Source organism: Anthonomus grandis, chromosome 12, assembly GCF_022605725.1.
Source record: "Anthonomus grandis grandis chromosome 12, icAntGran1.3, whole genome shotgun sequence".
NCBI lineage: Eukaryota > Metazoa > Arthropoda > Insecta > Coleoptera > Curculionidae > Anthonomus > Anthonomus grandis.
In genome coordinates this window covers 24,702,957-24,727,864 of record NC_065557.1, presented here as the reverse complement: position 1 = coordinate 24,727,864, position 24,908 = coordinate 24,702,957, and the positions used below count along the sequence as shown (strand labels likewise).

At 34.0% G+C, this 24,908-nt stretch overlaps 1 long non-coding RNA gene across 1 annotated transcript in view; it reads left to right on the top strand.

Moving 5' to 3' along the window:
* Positions 1-16,863: 16,863 nt before the first annotated feature.
* Positions 16,864-24,908, top strand: part of LOC126742951 (uncharacterized) — a 33,850-nt gene continuing 25,805 nt past the window's right edge. The window contains exon 1 of the long non-coding RNA XR_007662740.1: positions 16,864-17,418. This is a non-coding gene — a long non-coding RNA (uncharacterized LOC126742951). The remainder of the gene's footprint in view (positions 17,419-24,908) is intronic.

The window sequence follows — 24,908 nt, the reverse complement described above, 5'->3', positions numbered from 1 at the left end:
TATTAGTTGGCATTTCAATCCACTCTCTTCTCCTCATTTTGGAGGTTTGTGGGAGGCTAATAATAAATCAATTAAAACTCATTTACTTCGAGTCATCGGAGATCATATCCTGACCTATGAAGAGCTTTATACTGTCTTTACCCAAGTTCAAACTTTAATGAACTCTCGACCATTAACTCCTGTGAGTCTGGACCTTAATGATTTAGCCGCTCTTACTTCCGATCTTTTTCTGCTGTAACCAAGTTTGGAAAATATTCCTATTAATCGGGTATCTCGTTGGTAGTTATTAACCCGCTTTCAACAAATCATATGGTCTAGATGTTCTCACGAGTATCTTCATACTCTTCACCAGCGCACAAAATGGCATCAGTCTTCCCCATCTTTACAACCTGGGTCACTTGTTGTCATAAAACAAGACCAAATCCCGCCACTTCAATGACCGTTAGGGCAAATTTTGGAGACTTACCCGGGTGGAGTGTAAGAGTAGCTAAAGTTAAAACGTCTACTGGCACTTTTAAAAGGCCCGCGGACAAACTTTGTCCTCTGGCGGTCGACTAAAATTGCGCTTTGGTCGGGCGGAAATGGTCCGTCCACATTTAGTTTGTGAACGTCCAAATAGTTAAAATTTTTCTTTTTATAATATTTCTTTGTTTTTCTCTCCAAATTAAAACTACCGTTTCATTTCATTTAATTTTTTCCTTTTATTATAACCAATTTAATTAATATTTTCGAAGTCTCAACAACAACAAATATGCGCCTGCTGCGCCTTTAAAGTCCACTTTAAATCTCTCACTGAATTGTTTAAATCCACTTTGTGCTAAACTAAAAATATAAATAACAATTTAAAAAAAAAAGAGAAAAACAAGAGAAAAAGTTTGGTTTTCTAACCATTTATATTGTAAACACAATCCTAAATCAACAGATAAAAAATGCCCGGAATACACTCGACAAAAAAATATTAAAGAGCTAATGGCATATGAAAATGTAAATTTTTATGAAGCGAGTGAAAGTATTAAAAAAACATACATTACAAGGGATGACCCCAATATTAAAACTAATAATAAAAATAAAGGTAACTTTCAACATAATTTGATAACCTCCTCACAAAGACGAACTGAACATTACAAATCCGACCCAATTAAACGTTCTTTCCAACAAGTATTAACCAAAAATTTTAACAAAAGAGTATAATGCATAAAAGATATAACAAAAAAGCCCATGAAGAAAACCTGATGTTCCCCAACTCAAGACCCCAAAAAGAGGAAAAATCTCAAAAACAAAATTTGACAATTTATTCACAAGCTACGACAAACTAACCAATGCCTAGCACTAGTGCACTTCACAATCACAGTAAATTTATAACCGCGTACTTCTAGATACCCTGAAAATATTGAAAACATCATACATAAATCATACATATACAAATTTAAAACATTTTAAAGACTTTCTTTTCAATCCAGATTGGATGGACCTAAACTCTGACTCGCACTCAGATTCCAATTATTAGATAATGATAAATAAAAATTCGTCAGTCTAATAGGGAAAATCTACTGAATTTAATTTTTAAAACTATTGAAACCTATTCATCGGATAATATTCAATACATTATAGTGGAAATAAGTAATATCCATTTGGCTAGTATATGTATATTGTAATTCATATATCAATTTAAATTCAGACATCTTAAAAAAACTCATAAATAGTAATCCAAAAAATACCATCATCATGGGGGATTTAAATTCTCATCACCCCTTATGGGATAACTGTACTCCCAATAAAGGTGGAAATATAATAAATGATTTTGTATTTGAGAATGAACTAGTGATCATGAATGATGGTTCAATGATCCGTTTTCAATTAGCAGAAGATTTAGAATTACAGGCCAATTGGTACACTACTATAAATTGTGGTAATAGTGACCATTTCCCTACCTGCCTCATAGTCAATAATGATAATAACAATTTCACTCACAATTATATTGTAAATGAATTTTTGAATGAATTCAATGCTAGAAATTTTCGTAAAGCCGACTGGGATGCATATCATGACAAAATTGTGTTATCTATAAGTGATTTAAGCTATAATCTAAAATATAATGAATTAATTGACATCATCAATAGTGGCAGGTCATTCCGGTGAAGCAATGTGGCTCAATCACTAGGAGGGGGAATCCCTGGTGGGATAGGAAATATTCATCATAAGTTAAAGAAAGGAAAAACGCAATTTTGACATTTAACCAACCTCCAACAATTGAAAACTTTATTAACGCAAAAAAAATCATCGCTCTAACTAGGAAAAAATCAAAAAAAGAGAAAAATTTAAAGCATTCTGTGGAACCCTAAATAAAAGCTCGGGAATTAAATATGTCTGGAATAAAATAAAAAATTTCAATAATAACTCTGTGAAAAATGTGAATATTCCAGACAATCTCAAAAAATGTATTCTCAGAAATATGTCGGTTATAAATATCGACCCTAGTTTTCAATTAATGCCCCCAAATAAAAAGAACTTTTCAGTGCATAATCTAACCGAATTAGATTATGCACTGAAAAATAAAAAATCATCGGCACCAGGCATGGATAACTTTTCATAGGAAATGTTTTCTCATTTACCTCTTAAAGCTAAACAAATCCTCCTTAATATATACAATAGAATTTTACAGGGAGAACCTATACCAGATTCATAAAAACAATGTCACATTATTTCCTATCATAAACCTAATAAAGACCCTAAGCGTCCCGAAAATTATAGACCAATTACTCTAGCATCATGTGGGTCTAAAATCATGGAAATCATGATCAAGACTCGCTTAGATTGGATGTTAGAACATAGAGAAGAAATTACTAATACACAGACTGGATTTTGAAAGGGGAAGGGAATTTATGACAACATAGCTTTTCTTTCATCTTACGTTTTTAATGCCTTTCAATCTTCAAAATCGGCCTTAGCAGTTTTCTTGGATATTAAAGCAGCCTATGATAATGTTAACACCTATAAACTATATAATAACCTGCGATTGTTAAATATCCGCATTTATCTGGCAAATACCATTTTTAATCTACTCAAAAATAGACTTTTATATTGTAGGGGCAATGACGGGTTATTTTTGGGACCAATATTAACTACAACAGGATTACCTCAAGGATCCCCTTTAAGTACTGTCTTGTTCAACATCTATATTAAAGAAGTATTTCTTTTGAATCTGGGGGATGTTGAATTAACAGGATATGCTGACGATTTGTTCATTATGGTAAAGGGAACAAATGTGTCCTATATAATTGATAAAATTATTCATGCTATTAAAAAGATAAATACATTTTTAAACGAAAATAGCTTAGTGCTTTCAATTAATAAATGCAAAGCAATGTGGTTTATTAGAGGAAAGAACAATATAAACCCTGCCCCAATCGTTATCAACAATGTTGTTATCCCCTTTAAACACCGAGTAAAATATTTAGGCATGGATACAGGGTTTTAAGGGCATTATGTAGAGTATGGTGGGGTGTAGACCCAACCAGTCTTTTAGTAACCTTTTTTGCCTTAGTTAGATCTCACTTAGATTTTGGATCCATATTTATTAAACCCTGTAACGGGGCGGTACTTAACACGTTAGATGTTGTATTCTTTGAGAGTTTGCGAATCTGTTTCGGCTGCATGAAATCCACCCCAAGAGCGGCACTATTAGCAGAGACATCCGTGATAGACTTGGAACACAGAAGGAAATTCTTAGCTAAGAAACTGATATCAAAGTTCGTAATTATTACAAATCACCCCATCACACAGCTCTTAAATTAATACTAGAATGAAGCTAATACATAGACCGGAATTCTGGCAACGGGATAAAACTCCCTATTTAATAATGGCACTTCAGGAGTTTCGACCATATATTAAATCAATCAGTAGAGATTAAATTTATTTTAAACCTTCTCGTGTTACGAATGCAATTGTAAAACACTGACTGCGCCCCTAAAATCAATTAACCTAATAAGCCAAAAATTCAAGATCAAACAAGTTTAAAGAGAAAGGTTATACTTTTATTTTTTTCGACGTCTCTAAACAGGGTAGTAGAGTAGATTTGGAATATCTATTCCCAGTTTGAATTATAAATTCTCATCAAGGTTACCAGACTGTCTCAACATCTATAAAGCGGAAATCATTGCAATTTACGATGCGGTAAAAACTGCAATAGAAAAACAAATAAAGAAAACTATCATCTTTTCGGATTCATTGAGCGCAGTTACAAAACTTAAAGAAAACTTAAGAAAGAGTAATCTTTTGACTGCAAGGACAGATCGCTGGATTATTATAACAAAGCAACTAATTAGTACAACCAATGAAAAATACTTTGGATGTCAAAGTCTTGCCTGGATACTGGGTCATGAAAATATACTGGGAAATTCAGAAGCGGATACTTTGGCGAAGATTGGATGCAACCTTAATGTCCCCAGAAAAATGCTCATTGACATAAATGATATTCTTAAGCTACTCAAGAATAAAGTAAAAAATAACTTTTCAAACAAATGAAAATCTTTAGTTGAGACTAACCATCATAATTATAGTAAAATTCAATTTAAATTCCAATATAAAAGATGCTTTGCCAATATTAAATATGCAGACAGAAGACACATCACCACCATTATCAGAATGCGAACTGATCATGGTCTTACTATCTCATTTAAATCTATTTAAAATAAATATCAAAGATGATCCGAGTGACTATGGAAGGTATGCACATCTAGACAACATGGACATGTATAAAATTTTTGTTCAAAGAAAGAAATTATCACCATTATCCATCCATGATATATTTAACTCTCCAAATAGCGAAACTATAGAAACAATCATGCAATTCCTAAATAAAAATAGAATCAAACTTTAAAGCTCAACCTGCTTATTTCCCGCATATTCCTGAATCCTTAATTGTTTTAGTGATATTTATGTTTCCTCATTTCCCTTTATTATTATACTAATACCCTCAATTTTTAGCTTTTATTCAACAATCATAGGACGCCAATATATTTTTCTTCTTTTTTGTATGTAAGCTAAAAAGAACAAAGCTTATAGTTTCAGAATAAATGGGGAGATCCCTTAATAGTTCCGAGCCAGACGACAAGGGACCTCAAACAAATCGAGCTGGCAATTGCCTTGTAGCAAAACCATCAATAAAAACAAGAACAAGAACAATGTGTCAAAGGCTAAATAAAGAAATCGATATAAATCACATAAAATTTATTCATATAATTAAGTTCACTAGAATTAAGCAATTTATAAAAGTTAAATAAAGTGATAAAAACCAGCGGTTTTTGAAGGTGGTATACAATGGTACAGTGAAAACATCTTGTCGGACTTGCATTGTCTTATTTATTTAATGTAACACGACGTTTCGGTTGGTAAGTATCTCCAACCGTTATCAAGTGTAAACTGAGTTTCCAAGTTCGACCAAGTTCAAGTCCGACAATATGTTTTCAAAAACCAGCGGGTTATGGTTAAATAAATACGGTACAATTTATAATATACCTCGAATATACGTATACACTTAGTTCCCAACAAAGATTATGGCAACTCAAAAATTAAAGTAAAACTAGTAAATATATATGCAATAAATTATTCAATTAGTATTAACAATGGCGAAAATAATGTGTGTGACCCTTGTTTTACACTTCTAAATGGTTATATTATTCTGTGATACCTGTGGTCCTTGTTCTCACTGAAGTCCAACTGAACTGAGGAATTTTTGAGGTGAGCAAAATAATTTTTATTTAAAATAATTTGACCTAGATAAGGTATTTTCTTTGTAAATCCGCTCAAAGCGAATCCAGCTGAAGTCTACAACTATCAACTAGACAATTCCTGCATGAAATAACTAGTACTGTAAGTATGTAGCAGCCACAATAAAACTTAAAGAGGTCTTGAGAAGGAAATCAATATTTGGGTTTGATAGTTATTTTGTTTACAATTTTATTGAAATAAAGATTCACTACACTTTTCCTACAATAAAATTATGTGAAAAGAACGAGCAGCAAATTCTGATGAACTGACTGTTGCAGAAATTACACATAATAAAGTCTCATTCTAATTTTCAGATTGACATTGGACAAGGCAACCGAAAGAAATCAGACACCTGTTCAACCTCAAGTAATAAAACAATGCAAGATCAAGGTACCAACAATATCAACTCAAGATTATGCTTTAATATGAATTTTATTTTTAATAAGTTACTGTTATAATACAAAATATCCTATACATTAATGTTTATATTCTGTTCTGATAAATGTATACATATATTTGCCATTTAAATACATTTGCAATAGATATGGTTATTTTGTAAAGTGATCAAAATTTTATAATTATTGACACCTATACAATTATGGTTGATTTTTCTATGGAGATTACCCTTTCTTATATGCCCATACCCGGTTTGCTTTCTACTTTTATAACCACAAATCTAAGTTTTTGATAAATGAAAGACGCTTTATTAAATTATAGTAAAATATTTCAAATTTGAATACAATAGGTGTGATGCTCACAAAAAAAATGTAACAAATTTACTCATGAAAAAGAGAGTGAGAGTCGTCTACTCTTTTTGGATCTAGTAATCAAGAAATCTAATACAAATTTATTTGAGTCTGAAATTTATAGAAAGCCAGAAAGCCTTCGGCAACTGACAATGTTATCTCTTTTTCTTCTAATCATCCTTTCAACCAACAATTTGCAGCATTCACTTTTTTACAGACTTTAGTATTCCTCTTTCTTTAAAAGACTCTTAAAAAGAATTAAAAACTATATTTCAAAATTTTCAAAAACAACGGATATCCTGACAATGTCATCAATAAAATTTATTTTAAACACCTCAATAAATCGCTAAATAAAAAACTCGCATGTAAGAATAATAAAGCTTCCCTTTAGAAGTATTACTTATTTCGTTGAATAATCCAGCCAAGTGGCCAAAAATTTTTTGAGATGCTCAGACAGTCAATTGTGTGTATCCTATCATACTTCTAATAACTTATCTAAGCACCTGGTTAAAACCAAAGATAATATTCCTGCAACTCACAGATCAGGGGTCCACAGACTCAAATATTCTCATTCTGACTGTAATTTCTACATCGGGCAAAGCGGAAGAAGAATTAAAACTAGAGTAAAAGAACATGCCGAACTAATAGGAAATAACATAAATAAGTTTATTAATATTAATAGTTTGGAGAATGGTGTCCATGTTCTGGGATGTATTTTTATAGGTATTTGCTAGCAAACACAGTAGAAATTAAAGGTCTTATTTCACCAGAAATTCCTTTTATTATGACGACCGGTTTCGCGATTACAATATCATCGCATCATCAGGTCGAGGACTAAAAGTAAAAGACACAATTTACATAGATACTACGCTTATCAAAAATTGGTAAAATGCTGAATAAAATCGAATTTTAAAGCGTACTTACATTGTTAAAAACGAGATTTGTCAAAACAAAACAAAAGCACATATAGAACGGTACAGCTAAAATTAAGCAAGTAAATCTTATCGTAAGATAACAAATAATACACTTAGGTTTAAAACAATAACATCTAAAAAGCACCGTTACAACACAATAGACAAAACGATCTAAAAACTATGATAACCGCCATTCAAACTAATCTGACCAACAGAGTCATCTATATCTAGTTTTCATAATTAAGAAAGAACGTTACAAAGAAATCTATATTTTATATCCTATAACCGAATGGGTACTAGATAGCGGTACCCACAGTAACTTTAAAATATTTTAAAACTGTTAAACAGATGTCTCTACCAGTTTATATTAAGAAAACAACGGGGTTTTTATTAAAATAAATTAACCGGAAAGGGAGGGAAGAGTTATTCAAATAAAATATTAATTAAATTAGTTTCAGGAATGTTAATCTGAATATTAAGAGATTTATCATATTCTTTTTTGAGAGATCTTTTAATCTCGAGTAATTCAAGATTATTTAGATTTATGTTGTCCTGAACTCTATGTAAGATCTTGTAATTATCTAGTAGATTCGATGGGTGACCGGTCTCCATAATATGCTTAGCAAATAATGATTTAGGATTGTTTTGTCTAATGCATCGGTCATGTTCGCTAAACCGAGCTTTAAAACTACGCTTCGTTCTACCTACATAAAAATAACCACACTCACAATAAAGCTTATAAATTCCTTTACAAGATAACGGATCCGTTTTGTCTTTATTATTAATCAATAAGTTACCTAATGAATTGCTCGATTTAAAGGCATCCCATTCCATTATCCCATTCCATTATCCCCCCTCTTAGCTGATACATTTATGAATCACTCCGAAAGTAATAATATTTTGAATAACAACCCCTACCTATCTAATATACTGTATTATTATAGATATGTAGATGACTGCATTTTATTATGGAATGGCAATAAACAAAATCTTAGTGATTTTCTATCATTCATTAATAACATTCATACAAAAATAAAATTTACATTAGAAGTGGAAATCAATAAAATCATAACCTTTTTAGACTTACTTATTAAAAACGTAAATAATAAACATGATTTTGAGATATATAGAAAACCTACCCACACTGGAACAATCATACACAATGAGTCATTCCATCCTTTTTCACATAAAGTAGCAGCTTTAAATAGTTATGTAAATAGAGCACTACAGATTCCTCAAACAACTGAAAGCAGGGATAGAGAGTTGAATATTATCAAACAAATTGCCCAAACTCATAATTTTTCTCCCAATTTAGTAGACAAAATAAAAAATAAATTTCTATTACGTAATGCGTTCCAAAATGTCTGTTGGCGCTACTTAAAAATTGTTAACCTTGTCAACCGCGCCAAACGCACCAGCCTGCTACTGCACAGCCGACGTTCGAGCTCTCTTCTCCGCTGACCAGCGGTTCGACAACAAGGCCTCCGTCCGATTTATTAACTTTAAGTTATTTTTAACCGATTTATATGTCCGCCAGCCTTTATATTTTGTATGGAATAAAGTTAATTAAAAACTAAAGTTACAGTCCGTTAGAACATGGTCCTTCGAGCCGGATTAGGACTAAAATCGGTGCATTTCTGAACGAAACAAAGCAAGAAAACAAGTTAGTTTATTCGCCGCCGAACAACGACGCCGGGTTTTTTCCACAACGACGGGCTCGGCGCGAGTTATGCGGTCGTGGCTGCGCGAAACAATTGGCCTGGTAGTAAAGCAGACGGGGTGAGTCGTTCCTAGTATTTTTGTTTCCTATCCTAAGGTTAATCCCCTAATCTCTGAGTTCAAAATTTACGTGCTAGTTTTTATTGCATAAATTTGTATTAGTGAAACTCTGCTAATATTTTTTTGGGTGGTCTTAACCTATAATTTAAATTTATTTGGTCAGCAGAAGGGCTTAATTTCAAGCCAGTATTTATTTTATTTGAGTATTTCAAGTGTTTAATTTATAACAGAATGCCTCCCGAGGGTTTAACAAAAAAGCGCGCTGGCTTCAAAGTGTCATTAACTGCCTTCATTAAATTCGTAAACAAGTGTAAGGATGAGTATCCGCCAGAAGGTCTGAGTGACATTCAAGCTTTTAATTTGCAAGAAAGGTTAATAAAACTAGAAAATACCTTTACACAATTTAATGAAGTTCAGACGGCGATTGAGGAGACTGTTGAGGAGGAAAGCTTACAAGCCGAGTTTAATGAGCGCACTAGTTTTGAAGATTTATATTTTCAGCATCTCGCGATTGCTAAAAGTATGCTTTCTAGTTCAGATGAGCCTCCCCTACCACCCTCAAACCCAAGTGTTATTTACAGTATAACACAAAGTCCACAAGTTCCCGTTAAACTTCCAGATATTCCTTTACCTACTTTCGACGGCTCCTTCGAAACATGGCTTGAATTTCGGGATACATTCGATTCGCTAATAAATAAAAATACAGAATTATCCGAAATTCAAAAATTTCACTATTTAAGGGCTTCTTTAGAGGAAAGGGCTGCCGAAATCATTAAGGCATTAGAGTTTTCCGAGAGCGGCTATACAGTGGCATGGAATGCACGTCTGGAGCGGTACAACAATCATAAATTGCTTATTCATAACCATTTAAAGGCGATTTTTTCTTTAGAGAGTATTCAAAAGGAATCATCTGCGAAAATTCGAGTACTGGTGGATGATTTGAGCAAGCATCTTAGTTCAATAAAACAGTTAGGGCAAGCAATCACCAATTGGGACACGCTTTTAATTTTTATGATTACCTCTAAGCTAGATTAAAAAATTAACTTAGATTGGGAAAGATCTTCAGCTAGTACTAATGCGCCCACGCTAGATCAGTTTATTGCATTTCTTAAAAATCGTGCGGATGTATTAGAGACAATCGAGTTTAAAGGTAATTCATTAAATCGCGGCAGCGCGCCAAAGCCAGACAAGGAAAGGCATTTTTCTAGAGACAAGCCAGTTAGGTCTTTAGTAGTGAGCAAATATTCGTGTTATTTTTGTAACAAAAATCACTCAATTTATTCTTGCAAAAAATTTATTGTTTTGCCCATTCCAGAGAGAGCAAATTTTATTAAAAATAAAAGGTTATGCATGAATTGCCTTCGCGACAATCACAAGGGTAAAAGATGTCAAGTAGGCCCTTGTAAAATATGTAGGGCGTGGCACAATTCATTGCTTCATGTGGATGAAAACAACACGTATTCTTTAAATGACTGCCCAGAGTCAAATAGTAATGAGCAGACAACTGCTGCTTTAAGCAAGCAAGTTCCTTCGGGAAAGGGATACGTTTTTCTATCCACAGCTAGAATAAAAGTGTTCGACAAGCAGGGAAGGGGTCATTTCGCTAGAGCGCTGTTAGATTGTGGATCCCAGTCTTCTTTCATTTCCAAGGAAATGTCAGAACGTCTTGGACTAGAACAAGACGTAGCTAATCTTTCAGTTCTTGGAATAGCCAATATTACTTCCAATATTCAAAGCAAGTGTCAAGTCCAAATTTATTCAATGTATAAGGATTTTAAGGCTACTTTAACGTGCTTTATTTTACCAGAGGTAACAAGTATTTCGTTAGCTTGTTTTGACTTGCAGCATTTAAATATTCCAACAAACCTTTACCTTGCCGATCCAGACTTTTTAAAATCGGGTTCTGTTGATCTTCTAATTGGTGCCGATCTATTTTGGAGTTTATTAGGAGAAAGTAAAATATCATGCGGTAAAAATCAGCCATTTTTACAAGAGACAGAGCTAGGGTGGATTTTAGCCGGCATGATAGGCAACTCTCCTTCTTCCAATGCATCTCCTTATTTGTGCAATTTAAGTACTACTTCTGAGCTACAAAAATCCATTGCCAAATTCTGGGAAATAGAGGAAATAAGCACCTCCAGAGCTCTTTCTAAAGAGGAATCTATTTGTGAAACTCTTTTCACACAAAGCACCCAAAGAGATTCTCAAGGGCGTTTTATTGTCACTTTGCCTTTAAAGCAAGCTCCAGACACATTGGGCAAATCCAGAGACCTAGCGGAAAAGAGGTTCTATGCCACCGAGAAAAGGTTGAGTAAAAACAAGGTTTTGCGCGATTACTATGCTGACTTTATGGCGGAATATGAAGCATTAAATCATATGACCTTGCAAAAGGAAGATGATTCTAGCAGTTCCGAAATAGAGTATTATATGCCTCATCACGGCGTCTTTCGAGAGTCAAGTGTGACCACAAAGCTGCGCGTAGTCTTTGACGCTTCAGCTGCCACAAGCAACGGTCTTTCCCTGAACAATATTCAGCTAGTCGGTCCAGTTCTTCAAGACGACTTGTTCTCGATACTAGTTCGATTTCGTAAACATACTTACGTCATCTCGGCCGACATCGCAAAGATGTACCGGCAAGTTTTAGTCGATCCAAGTCAAAGGGCTCTGCAAAAAATATTTTGGCGACCTAATCCCCAAGCTAAGGTACAAACCTACACTTTAAACACCGTAACCTACGGGCATGCAAGTGCTAGTTTTTTAGCCATTCGATGTTTAGTTCAGTTGGCAAACGAGTGCGAACTTTCTAATCCCGACATCGCAGAGATTATCAAGCGCGACTTTTACGTTGATGATCTTTTGTCAGGAGCAGATAGCATCGTACAGGCAAGATATATCTGCCAAAAGGTTACAGAAGTTTTGAAACAAGGATGTTTTGAGCTTCGCAAATGGCATTCTAATGAGCAAGAAATATTAAATATATTTGAATCTAGTAACCAAATGTCAAGCGAAGTGCTAGAATTTGCTCCTGACGAAAAATCCAAAACTTTAGGTCTAACTTGGGTTTGCAAAAATGATTTTTTAGTTTATGACGTGCAAGCCGCTCTGACCGAACGCAAAGTCACCAAGCGAAACGTACTTTCTTTGACCGCCAGAATTTTTGATCCTTTGGGTCTCCTAAGTCCTTCCACTATAATAGCTAAGATATTCATGCAACGCTTGTGGTCAGAAAAGTTAAAGTGGGACGATCCATTACCATTATCGCTAGCATCGGAATGGAATCGATTTCGTCAAGACTTAAAAAACTTAAATAAGCTAGAAATTGATCGTCACGTTCTCTGCAAAGATCCCATAGAGATTGAACTTCATGGTTTCGCCGACGCATCAGAGAAGGCCTATGGTGCCTGCGTTCACCTTCGCTCTGTTGCGCAAGACGGCTGTATAACCGTAAACCTTTTATGTGCCAAGACCAAAGTTGCTCCACTTAAAGCTATAACAATCCCCAAATTGGAGCTATGTGCAGCATTGCTGCTAGCTAGGCTAGCTCACAAGGTTATACAATCCGTAAAGTTAAAGTTTGACAATCTCGTATTTTGGTCAGACTCATCTATCACTTTAGCATGGCTGAAGACTAGCCCAAACCTATTAAAAGTTTTTGAAAGCAATCGAGTCTCAGAGATTCAAGGCCTAACTGAAAGTGGCGAGTGGAAGTACGTTCCTAGCCAAGACAACCCCGCCGACCTCGCATCGCGCGGTTTACTTCCAAGCCAGTTGCTTAAAACTTCCAGTTGGTGGCATGGTCCTTTATGGTTGTCAGGACCCAAGTCCGAGTGGCCTACTTTTCAACATCACGTTCAAGAGCTGCCCGGTTTAAAGCCAGTTAAAACTGTGGCGATGCCTGTTAACATTTTAAAAAATGATTTTCCCTTCGAGCGCGTCTCAACTCTTGATCGTTTGCAAAGAATTGTATGCTACATTTTGAGATTTAAAAATTTATGTCTTAAAAATTCACAAACCAGAAATTCCATTTCGTTATAGGAAATGAATGAAGCATTAAAGTGTATTTTATATGCCGCGCAAACACAAAGTTTTCCTGATCAGCATTTACAATTATCCAATGGTAAAACTTTAGAAAAGAATAACAAGCTTAGTGGATTAAATCCGTTTATGGGTAGCGATGGTTTAATGCGAGTAGGCGGCCGTTTAAAATTTTCAGAGTTACCAGTTAATGCCAAGCATCCAATTATCCTAGATTGTAAGCATCATTTAACTAGATTAATATTTGAAAGGGAGCATCGAAATCTACTTCATCCAGGTCCTCAACTTCTCTTATTTACTGTTAGGGAACGGTACTGGCCGATCTCTGGTCGAAATCTAGCTCGATCAGTCACTAAAAATTGTTTGCAATGTTTTAGATTTAAGGCTGCCACTATCAGCCCTATTATGGGGAATTTACCTTGCGAGCGTGTCACGCCCTCTAGTCCATTCCAAGTCACTGGCATAGATTACGCTGGGCCCTTTCTCGTGCGTAGTAGTCGTACGAGCCGTAAATATGAAAAATGTTATATAGGGGTATTTGTCTGCTTTTCCACGAAAGCCATTCATTTAGAGCTTATATCTACTTTGTCGTCCAAGTCTTTTATACAAGCTCTACGTCGCTTTGTGTCTAGACGCGGCAAGCCCTCAAAAATATATTCAGACAACGGCACTACGTTCGTTGGAGCCAGTCGAGAGTTAGGTGAATTTTTAAAAATATCAGGGAATGAGCTAACTAGCCTAGCAATAAAGGAAAATATTGAATGGTCATTTATTCCTCCATACTCTCCGCATTTCGGGGGCCTCTGGGAGGCAGGCGTAAAAAGCGTTAAACATCACCTTAAAAGAGTTCTAGCAGATGCGCGCTTAACTTTCGAAGAATTCTGCACAGTTTTGTGTCAAATAGAAGGGATTTTGAACTCAAGACCTCTTTGTCCCATGTCGTCCGACCCAAACGATTTCCTATCTTTAACCCCGGCTCATTTCCTTATTGGAAAACCAATTGTGGCCGCTCCAGATGAGCCTGTAGAAGACCTACGAAGCAACCGGTTGACCAGATTCCAGTTACTCCAGAAAATCTGTCAGCATTTTTGGCGTCGTTGGGAACGAGAGTACCTTGCTGAGTTGCAGCAACGCAGCAAATGGAAGACAAACTGTGGAGCATTGAAGGAGGGAGCGTTAGTTCTAATCAAGGAGGAGCACACTTCGCCGACTAATTGGAAATTGGGTCGCATCCTCACGCTTCACCCAGGGGCCGACAACGTTTGCCGCGTCGCCTCTATCAAGATATCGAGCGGCATTGTAAAGAGGAGCTTTTCGAGAATCTGCCCACTTCCATTGGATTGAAAGTGTGGGCCCTTTCAAGGCCGGGGGCATGTTGGCGCTACTTAAAAATTGTTAACCTTGGCAACCGCGCCAAACGCACCAGCCTGCTACTGCACAGCCGACGTTCGAGCTCTCTTCTCCGCTGACCAGCGGTTCGACAACAAGGCCTCCGTCCGATTTATTAACTTTAAGTTATTTTTAACCGATTTATATGTCCGCCAGCCTTTTTTTTTATATTTTGCATGGAATAAAGTTAATTAAAAACTAAAGTTACAGTCCGTTAGAACAATGTCTACATACCACATCAAACAATATTAAGTAATCAGCCAGTAAATAAGTTCATTTCACTTACATACAATGGAGCAGTTTCTTATAAAATCCAACGAGTTCTAACTTCTTTAAATGTTAAGGTTGCCTTTAAATCGAGCAATTCATTAGGTAACTTATTGATTAATAATAAAGACAAAACGGATCCGTTATCTTGTAAAGGAATTTATAAGCTTTATTGTGAGTGTGGTTATTTTTATGTAGGTAGAACGAAGCGTAGTTTTAAAGCTCGGTTTAGCGAATATGACCGATGCATTAGACAAAACAATCCTGAGTCAATATTTGCTAAGCATATTATGGAGACCGGTCACCCATCGAATCTACTAGATAATTACAAGATCTTACATAGAGTTCAGGACAACATAAATCTAAATAATCTTGAATTACTCGAGATTAAAAGATCTCTCAAAAAAAAAATATGATAAATCTCTTAATATTCAGATTAACATTCCTGAAACTAATTTAATTAATATTTTATTTGAATAACTCTTCCCTCCCTTTCCGATTAATTTATTTTAATAAAAACCCCGTTGTTTTCTTAATATAAACTGGTAGAGACATCTGTTTAACAGTTTTAAAATATTTTAAAGTTACTGTGGGTACCGCTATCTAGTACCCATTCGGTTATAGGATATAAAATATAGATTTCTTTGTAACGTTCTTTCTTAATTATGAAAACTAGATATAGATGACTCTGTTGGTCAGATTAGTTTGAATGGCGGTTATCATAGTTTTTAGATCGTTTTGTCTATTGTGTTGTAACGGTGCTTTTTAGATGTTATTGTTTTAAACCTAAGTGTATTATTTGTTATCTTACGATAAGATTTACTTGCTTAATTTTAGCTGTACCGTTCTATATGTGCTTTTGTTTTGTTTTGACAAATCTCGTTTTTAACAATGTAAGTACGCTTTAAAATTCGATTTTATTCAGCATTTTACCAATTTTTGATAAGCGTAGTATCTATGTAAATTGTGTCTTTTACTTTTAGTCCTCGACCTGATGATGCGATGATATTGTAATCGCGAAACCGGTCGTCATAATAAAAGGAATTTCTGGTGAAATAAGACCTTTAATTTCTACTGTGTTTGCTAGCAAATACTTATTAATATTACTTGTTGACCTTTCGCCAATCATATCATTGAGGCTAGACATAGATTCGTACCGGAGGCAGAGAAGTTCTTTATGTTAATTTTTCTTTATATTAATCCTCCAAATTAATAAAGCCATAAAATCCAATATTAAATAGCAATAATTATAGAACTCTGTCGCTGTTCAATAATAATTCGAGCTTATTCCCCTTTATCATTATACATTTATTTTCCAATGTTCTAACCTTAGTTTTAACTGCGTTTACTACATGTCGCGCCTTTTACTATTTGTTAATTTTCATGTAAACAGCTATGTGGTGTATGGTAAGGTTTAATGTAGGGTTTTTTTTTAACTTTTTTAAAAATTTTATGTATAATTTTGTTTACTAATTACTGTTTGTTATTTTAATGTGTTTCTCTCAAAGAAAAAAAATGTTAGAGTATGATGATGTTCATGAGTGAACTCATAGATTTCGATGAGTTCGTGTTAAAACAGCTTGTCATCAATACTTGTTCTCTTATACAGATTTCTTTTTTATATTTTTTAAGTCACAAAAAATATAAAAAGAGTTTTACACAAAGAAAACAAATTTTCTTTATAAAAATCTATTTTACTCAAGCAGAACACCAACTGACTGCAATTTATGTAGTTTTCTCAATTGGGCAAATATTTATAGAATATCGCTTGTAAATTTAACTTTTGGTACCAAGAGATTATTTGTACCATGAAACACTTTTACACTTTTTCTACTTCAAAAAACGTTAGCGGGTAAATTGACACACAGATATCTTATGCAAAAAAGAACATTTCTTTAGTAAAATGTATATTTAAATTACAGGTATATAAATATTATATCTAATTTCCATAACACCGGTCACCTCTAACAAAGTCATCCGTCTTTGATTCTTATCGGATCAAATTACGCCATCCTAAACCCGATAAGGAACTGCAACCTCACAGTCAGCAGAAACCCTGAGACGCAGTCCACCCAGACGCCTGTTCCCACTGAATCGGCATATTGAAGAAATATAAAAGGAGGACAAAACAAAAGCATGCAGCATAATTAAGGCAATTATCATAGCATTATATTATAATTAGATATCAAGTTATTTTTGCCTATATTTTATGTTCATTTTAAGTTAATGTATCTTTTGTAATTTTAAAAGTTATAAAAAGTGTTTTTTAAAAAGTAATTTGTGGAAGAAGTAATCTAACAATTGGAGCAGTCGTTGGTAGGATCTGACAACGTCGCTAAAACACGAGTATTCACTAGTGACGGTGGAATCCTATCCTTTAACAGAAAAAGAACCAATCAAGAATCCCGAAGAATTGTGACTCCTCACTCACGACGAACTACGGAAGGAATACCTGTTGAAGCCTCTGGTAGTTAAATCGGCGTAGAGAACAAGACGATCAGCTAGATGATTTCCTTACTGTAAGTAGAGCATTGAATCATCACGTTATTGTTTTAAATAATTTTATTGATATATTAATCAACGGTAGAAATTCCGTGCGACTATTTATTATTTTATAAGCAGAATAATCGGAAAACTAAACTTTGTTTCTTGCTATCTTTCAGCATTATTGTTATACGGAAGAAATAACAAATAATCGTTTTATAATTATTTTTAAATAAAATATTGATTATCACATAATGATGCAGAAGTAGAACCATATAAATTATTAGAAATTTTCTCAATAATCTCTGAGTTTGAAGGAGATCAAATTTTCCTTCAAACAATTCTTAACCCTTGTGATTATGCTTATAACATGTCCACTAGAAATTCTTTAACATTCCTAAACCCTGTCCGAACCTTGAATACAAAAATGCATGCAAATATTCAGAAAACTAACATGTCCACTAATGAAAAACAGGCACAATTAACCCTAATTGAATTAATGGCACTCAGCACTTTACTAACAGGATTAGAACTAAAAATTATATTATATATTAAAAAAAATATATTTTCTAGCAAAACTGTCAAAACACGAAATTATTTAATAATTCTCCGCCCTTTTGACCCTGAAACAGTAGTACAACATTTATTTTATATTATCTATATAGGACAAAATAAATTTGATATGTCAACCACCTATTACATTGAAAACTGCTTAGAATTACTTATTTTAGAAACTTTATCTTACGTATTCGCCGATAAAGATATTAAACAAAAAATTTGCCAAAATATGGTTATAACCCCCGACGCTGACGAAATTAGCCAAATCTTAAACCATTACCATTGCGGTAAAACTAACTTACACCGTGGTATAAACGTAGCAATACGTCGAATAAAAGAAAAATACAATTGGCCATGTCTTTGAAAAGATGTTGAAAATCTTATAAAATTATGCGAAACCTATCAAAAAGTTAAAGCTTGTAGAAAAAACATAAATATCCCTCTTGTAATAACCGAAATAAACAAGTCACCATTCGAATGCATTAATATCGATATTTATGAATATCCAACTAAAAATTACGCATTAACCATAAGAGACGAAAATGGCTCAATCGAAAGATTCCACGCCACTTTAGGAGAAATGATTCGAGCTCATATATCCGAAAGTCCAGACGATCATCCTTTCCCTATATTTCCATATGCTGTTATCTATAACAGATACCAAAAATAAAACACACGGGTTCACACCATATGAACTCTTTTTTTGGGCATACCTCCACTAGACCTCCCGAAACCATCTATAATGAAAAATCTTTAATATCTAAATACGTGCGAGATTTAAACAACTGAATGCAATATTTTTATAGAGTTGTACGATTCATAACTGACAGGAAGAAAGAAAAAGCTAAAGAACGTTTCGATCAACATGTTTCCCAAAACCCTCCAAACTATCAAGTAGGCCATAAAGTATATATTAAAGAATCTCAAATCGCAAATAAAGCAGCGAATAAATTTAACGGACCTTTCGAAATTCTTAAAATCCTTAAAAATTCGGCAATTGTAGTAAATCCGCAAACTAATCAAAAATCAAAAATAAATTTTGATAGAATGAAATCCTATCATGAAAAAAATCTCTTTCAGGCTCTTCGGACTGTTTCCAGTCATCCTCTGCCAATATTCTATAACATCAATTAACAATACTATTAGAATTTTCGGTCATGAAGAATCGAAATTAAAAATTTCTAGTAGTAAATGGACCCTTCTTGTGTATAAGGATTTAGAACTAATAAAAACTACAATAGAAAATAATGACAAAATACTAAACCACCTGTTAAACACTTTCCATGAAGACATACCTCGTACGTTAGCCTTTAAGACCGAGGTCCAAACTCACGTTAGTCTCCTTAGGCAAATATTAAACTAGAAACGTATCATCCATTTTTCTCCAATAGACCAAACAAAAAAAAAAACAAAGGTAAGAACACAAAGTCACGGTCTCATCAAATCCTCAAATCCATATATTTTTTTCAAACATACACACGTACTAAACAAAACATACTACACGTGTTTCGCTCCTATCGCGAGCATCATCAGGCTTAAAAAATACATTAAGATATTTTTCACAAAAAGAACACTTATAAATTATAATAAAACTCATTACCTAGACCTACACAGATTACATTACAACTAACAACAAAAGAAAAGCTAGGTTAAGTTAACAATTTCTACCATAGATAAAAATGTATGCTTAAAAAATAAAAAATAAGAAAGTAAAAAAGTAAAATGTCACCAGTCCAGCCAGTGTCAAATGTCCAGCAACCTTTAGAATCATAGGTGCGCGTCTAACCCACAGGCCACCAAGTAACATAATCAAACATGGGGAACAATCCGAACTATATTAATAAGTGTGAATATAAGTAAACAATCTTAACAATAAAAACCAAAAATATATAAAATCGAAAAGGAAAAGACTTTTCAAATTCTTTGAGAGAGGTTGTTATAAATGAGGTGAGGTTCAAACGTAAAAATATCATTCACACACACAAGGACAGAGCTCTTCTTAGCTTTAGTTATTTCCATTTTTTCCAACAAGTCCAGTTTTTTGCCTTTTGAGCACTCATGCAAAATATCCGCTCCCTGAGTTAAAGAAAAACCATGTGAGGAGGCCAATAAATGATTAGTAAAAGATGGCGTACGAGTAAAATAGTAGTGATAGTCGCTCCGTGAATTTTGCTTCTAAAGTGCAGTTTTTTAAAATACCTAAGTGTTTATTGGGAAAAACTGTGTTGGCCTAAGCATCTCTTGTTCAGTGATCCAAGTTTTGGTTTGTAAACTACAGTACTGCAGCTCCAGTGCTATTTTTTATTTTCTCTTGCCAAAATGGTTCTTTCGTCGACAGATCTACGTGAAATTAAGTCAGTTGTTGCTGCTGTTTTTACTAAAAAATTCCTCTTTGATATAGCAGAAAAAGTTCTCACAATAGTTGAACAACGTTTTGATGATAGATTGAAAAGTCAAAAGGCCGAAATTAAGAAAATTAAAGGTGATCTGATAAAGGTACAAAAGGAAAACGCCGCTCTTCGACAACAAATAGATCAACAAGAGCAAAGTGTCCGCAATGACATCCTCCGTATTTTTGGTTTACAGCCTGAGGAATCCGAAAATCTGCCCAATAAAGTATTGGATTTATTTAACACTAATCTTAAATTAAAAATTGGACACAATGACCTGAAAAAATGCCACAGAATTGCTTCTAAAATTCCTAGCGACTCACCGCCGGCAGTTACGATTCTCGTAGGAGGTCGCTCTTATAGCCGTGCTTAAAAATCGAGAATATCTAAAAAATACGGATGTGCAAATTAAGGAGGACCTTAAATAACTAAATCCCGGTTAGTGCTATTCAAAAGTGCTTCTAGTTCATTTGCACATAAAAATACATGGATTTTGAATGGTAATGTGTATGTCAGAGCGGAAAATGGTACAGTGCACCGCATTACCTCTAAGATAAGGATATTTATTCAATTAAAAATTGACGTGATTAACCGGAACATTTAAAAATTGAAATTGGTCATTTGGTTTACTGTACTTTTATATAAGTATATGGCTACATATATTATTTATAAGTTCATGCGAGTTAGATAAAGGGATCGGCACAACTTCTTTTTAAAAACAAATTTTATTCAAGAAAAATTACAGATACGGATTTATGTTACTATTGACAGAACAAGTAAGAATGAGATAAAACACAAAAGTACATATATTTATAATCTGCGATATTCATGGTCGTGGAACAATGCTGACATCGGTAATTCCATGGGTTCGCTGGAAGTGACCATGGAAGATGTTCACATAACTCCTCCCTCCTTAAGTCAGAAAATAGGGATATTTTCTGGATTTGGGGCTGCTCGTTCCGCATCCTTTGGTGTCTTTTTCTGGCATCTTTGAATAGCGGTCTTCCCTTTGAGTAGACATATGATGAGTAGTACCGAGATCAGGATTGCTAAGGTACCTACTGATAGCATCTGGTATTGGACAGGTTCTTGGGAAATTTCTTGTACAGGTGAAAGCTGATTGATTTGTCTCGAGAGCTGGTAGATTTCACTGAAGTCTATTGCAGTAAAGTTTTCACTCCTCAGAACAGTTGAAGGATCAGAAAAGTTTACTATTTGTAGTTCAGGTATTACGAGTGGCTTTCCATACTGGATCTTGAAATTATTACTAAATTTCTTTTGACCAACTTGGATAGTAAAGTTATTGGGCATCTTTAGTAAAGTGGGTCCATCCAGATCGAACGATTGATCCATATTACACTGGGTGGTAATTCTAACTTTTTGCTGGGGTAAAATCAGGACCACGTCTGTAGTCACTTGCTCAGCAATGGGTTCGTCAACATGGGCTTCAATTATCTGGCAACTAGTGGGCTTCACATTGTCCAGGATTTGGAGGATGCAGTCATCACGTGGATAGAACTCCTCCTTGCAGTAAAAGGCATGTTCCAGGAAAGGGCAATCGGTTGCTTTAAACTGGACCTCTTGTTTCGTTCGTGCCAAGTAAGGGTATTTAGGGATGATTAATTGGGAGTTTTGGATTTTAGGAAAAAGGCGAAGGAACAAATATGTTTGAGGTTTCAAGATTGGTACCCTCATGTAACTATCATGTAAAGCATTTAGTTTTGCAAACATAATGGCGTCCTCTAAATTATCTACAAAATTAATAAGATTTTGAAAATCTAAATTAATTTGAAACAGAATGCCTTGAAACACAAAAAAATTATTGATGTTATTTATTTTATTTTCACTTGCATGTTTAAAACTTTCCATACTTCTTTTCAATTTTAATTGGTTGGAATTAGGGAATAAAACAGTTTTATTAAAGTTATTTATAAGGTTTTTCTGTAATGAAATTTGTAGATTAAGTTCTTTCATAACATTTTCTTGATTTTGTAGAAGACTATTAATTGCTTGATCGTAACGTTCTCCATCGTCAGCATCTAAAGTTCCAAATAACCATTTTTGACCTTTTCCAATTATGTCTATTAAACCTCTCTTTTCCCTAATATAAGGATACAAATTAAGCTTTTTCTTTTGCATTTGTAATTAAATATTCAGTTCTAGAAAGAGAGTTTTCAGACAAAATATGGTAAGATATCGGGTTTATATTAGATAGATTACTATTATCTACTTTTTCTATTTGATTTTTTATGATATTAAAGTACTTTTGGATATTTTCTAAGTGATTAATTATAGGTAATATATCAACATAATGAAGAAATGTATGTTTAGTATAGAAAAGTTTTACATCCCCTAAATAAATAGGAAGTACAGGGTTTTTGATAGGGGTTAATTGAATATCATAGGAATTAGTTGTTACTAGGAATTTAAACAGGTAAAGTAAGAGTGGAATGTTCTTCATTCTGGTTTTCCTGCAAAGATTTTCGTTTTTTAACTTTTGGAAGTCTGGCAATATTTTTATGATAAGAAGCTTTTTTAGTAAATATTTTAATACCACTTTGAGATTTTATTCACTTATTTATAACCCTTTCCTTAGTCATCGCATTCCTTTCTCGAATCTTGCTAAATAATAATTTCGTGTTATCTTTATGAGACTGTACATAATTAGATATAATTACGTGGTCGCTTAAGTCAAAGAGATCCGTATTATTTATATGGCCTTTTATTATCTCGAAAGGTGTATGCTTTGTTACACTATGAATAGAGTTGTTGTAACCTAATACGGCACGTTTTATCAGCTGGTCAGCTGTGAAATGACTGTGTTGTTCCTTTAGGCACCTAAAATGTTCAATTAAAGTGGAATTAAAACGTTCTACGGGTGAATTACTGTTACTATTTTTTGGGGTGGTGAAATGTAATTCAATTTTATAGAGTTTACAAAAATCTTCAACTTATTTATTTTTAAATTCAGTACCTAAGTCTACAGTTATTTTCTGGGGAAAACCATGATGACTTATAAATTGGAATAGGCTTTCTATTATAGAAATTCCGGTTAATGAGATTAAGGGGTAGGCTTGACCATACCGCGAGAAGGAATCAATTATGGTTAAAAAACATGCATTTGAAATTTTAAAGGTATCCATATGGATGTGTTTGAAAGGTCTTGAACTTGTCAGGAAGTTAAATTTAATGATAGGTGGATTTCGATCATATTTATTTTTTAAAGAAATTTAACAATTATTTACAAAATTTTCAATATCGATTGGCATTTTTGGCCAATAAAATTTTGATAAGAGGGCCATTTTCATTTCATTTATTCCTCTGTGACAAGTTTTGGTGGTGTGATACAAATTCAGTTTTTCTTTTTGGTCATCTGATGTCACAATATCTTCCAAAAGTTTGGAACATAAGATTATTTTAAAAGAGGAATTTTTAAATAAATTTTGGAATGTTACCGTAAAATGTTTGCTTAATTTGTCATTACGAAAATAAATAGCATAGGTGTATTTGGGGTCGATATATTGTTTTAATAAGTCAATAAAATTGGGTGTTGGATTTCTTGCTGAAACGGTTACGTACATTCGTTTGTTTTCGAATATTTTTTCCGTTTTTAGTTGAATATCTTGGGTATCTCCGATTGTAATAATAATTTGATTTTTAAAGGTATTTAGAGATTTTTCAGTTATAGGTAGATTTAAAATTGGATTTTCGGCAGATGTATGGGCCGTTTCGATATCGTTTGATTGATCGGGGTTTTCTGGTTCTAATGGAGTAATAGTAATGTCTGGAGTATTATCAGAAATATTAGGAAGATTGGGCCGCTGGTCCACAGGAAAAATTGTTATATCTGAAAGATCGTCTTTAGGACTGCATTTAATTTCCTTAAAAACTTTTGTTTTAGAAGGGGCTTGAAATATTGGGGTTATAGTAAATTCTGGCAGATTTTCTGAACTTTCATCACCAGGGTTGTTTAAGACAGATTCAGTGTCAATCCAGAACTGAAAATTATGATGTCATCCATATATACCATGCAGATTTTCTTCTGCTAATCCTTTAATACCTCGTCCATGACCCTTTGAAACGAAGAGGGGCATTTTTCAGCCCAAATAGCATCCTCAAATACTCATAATACCCATTATTCTCAAAGAAAGCAGTTTTTTCAATCGAATCTTTTTTTATTTGGATTTGATGAAATCCGCTGGCGAGATCTAAGGTGGAAAAATATTGCGCCCTACCTAAGCGGTCTAAGATGTCATTGATGTTGGGAATGGGGTACCTGTCATCGATTGTTTTAGAATTTAAATTCCTATAATCACAAACAATATGCCACTTAGTTTTTCCCGATGCGTCTTCTTTTTTGGGAACAATCCATATAAGACTTGACCACGGACTACTTGATGACCTAATTATTCCTTTTTCTAACATTTCATTTATCTGACGTTGCACCACCGCTTTGTGCACGTAAGGATAGCGATAAGATTTCGTGTGAACCGGTATGTCATCGGTGGTTTTTATCTCATGTTGCACATTCGATGTAATTGAAAGCTGATCTCCTGGTTTCAGGAATATCATTACAC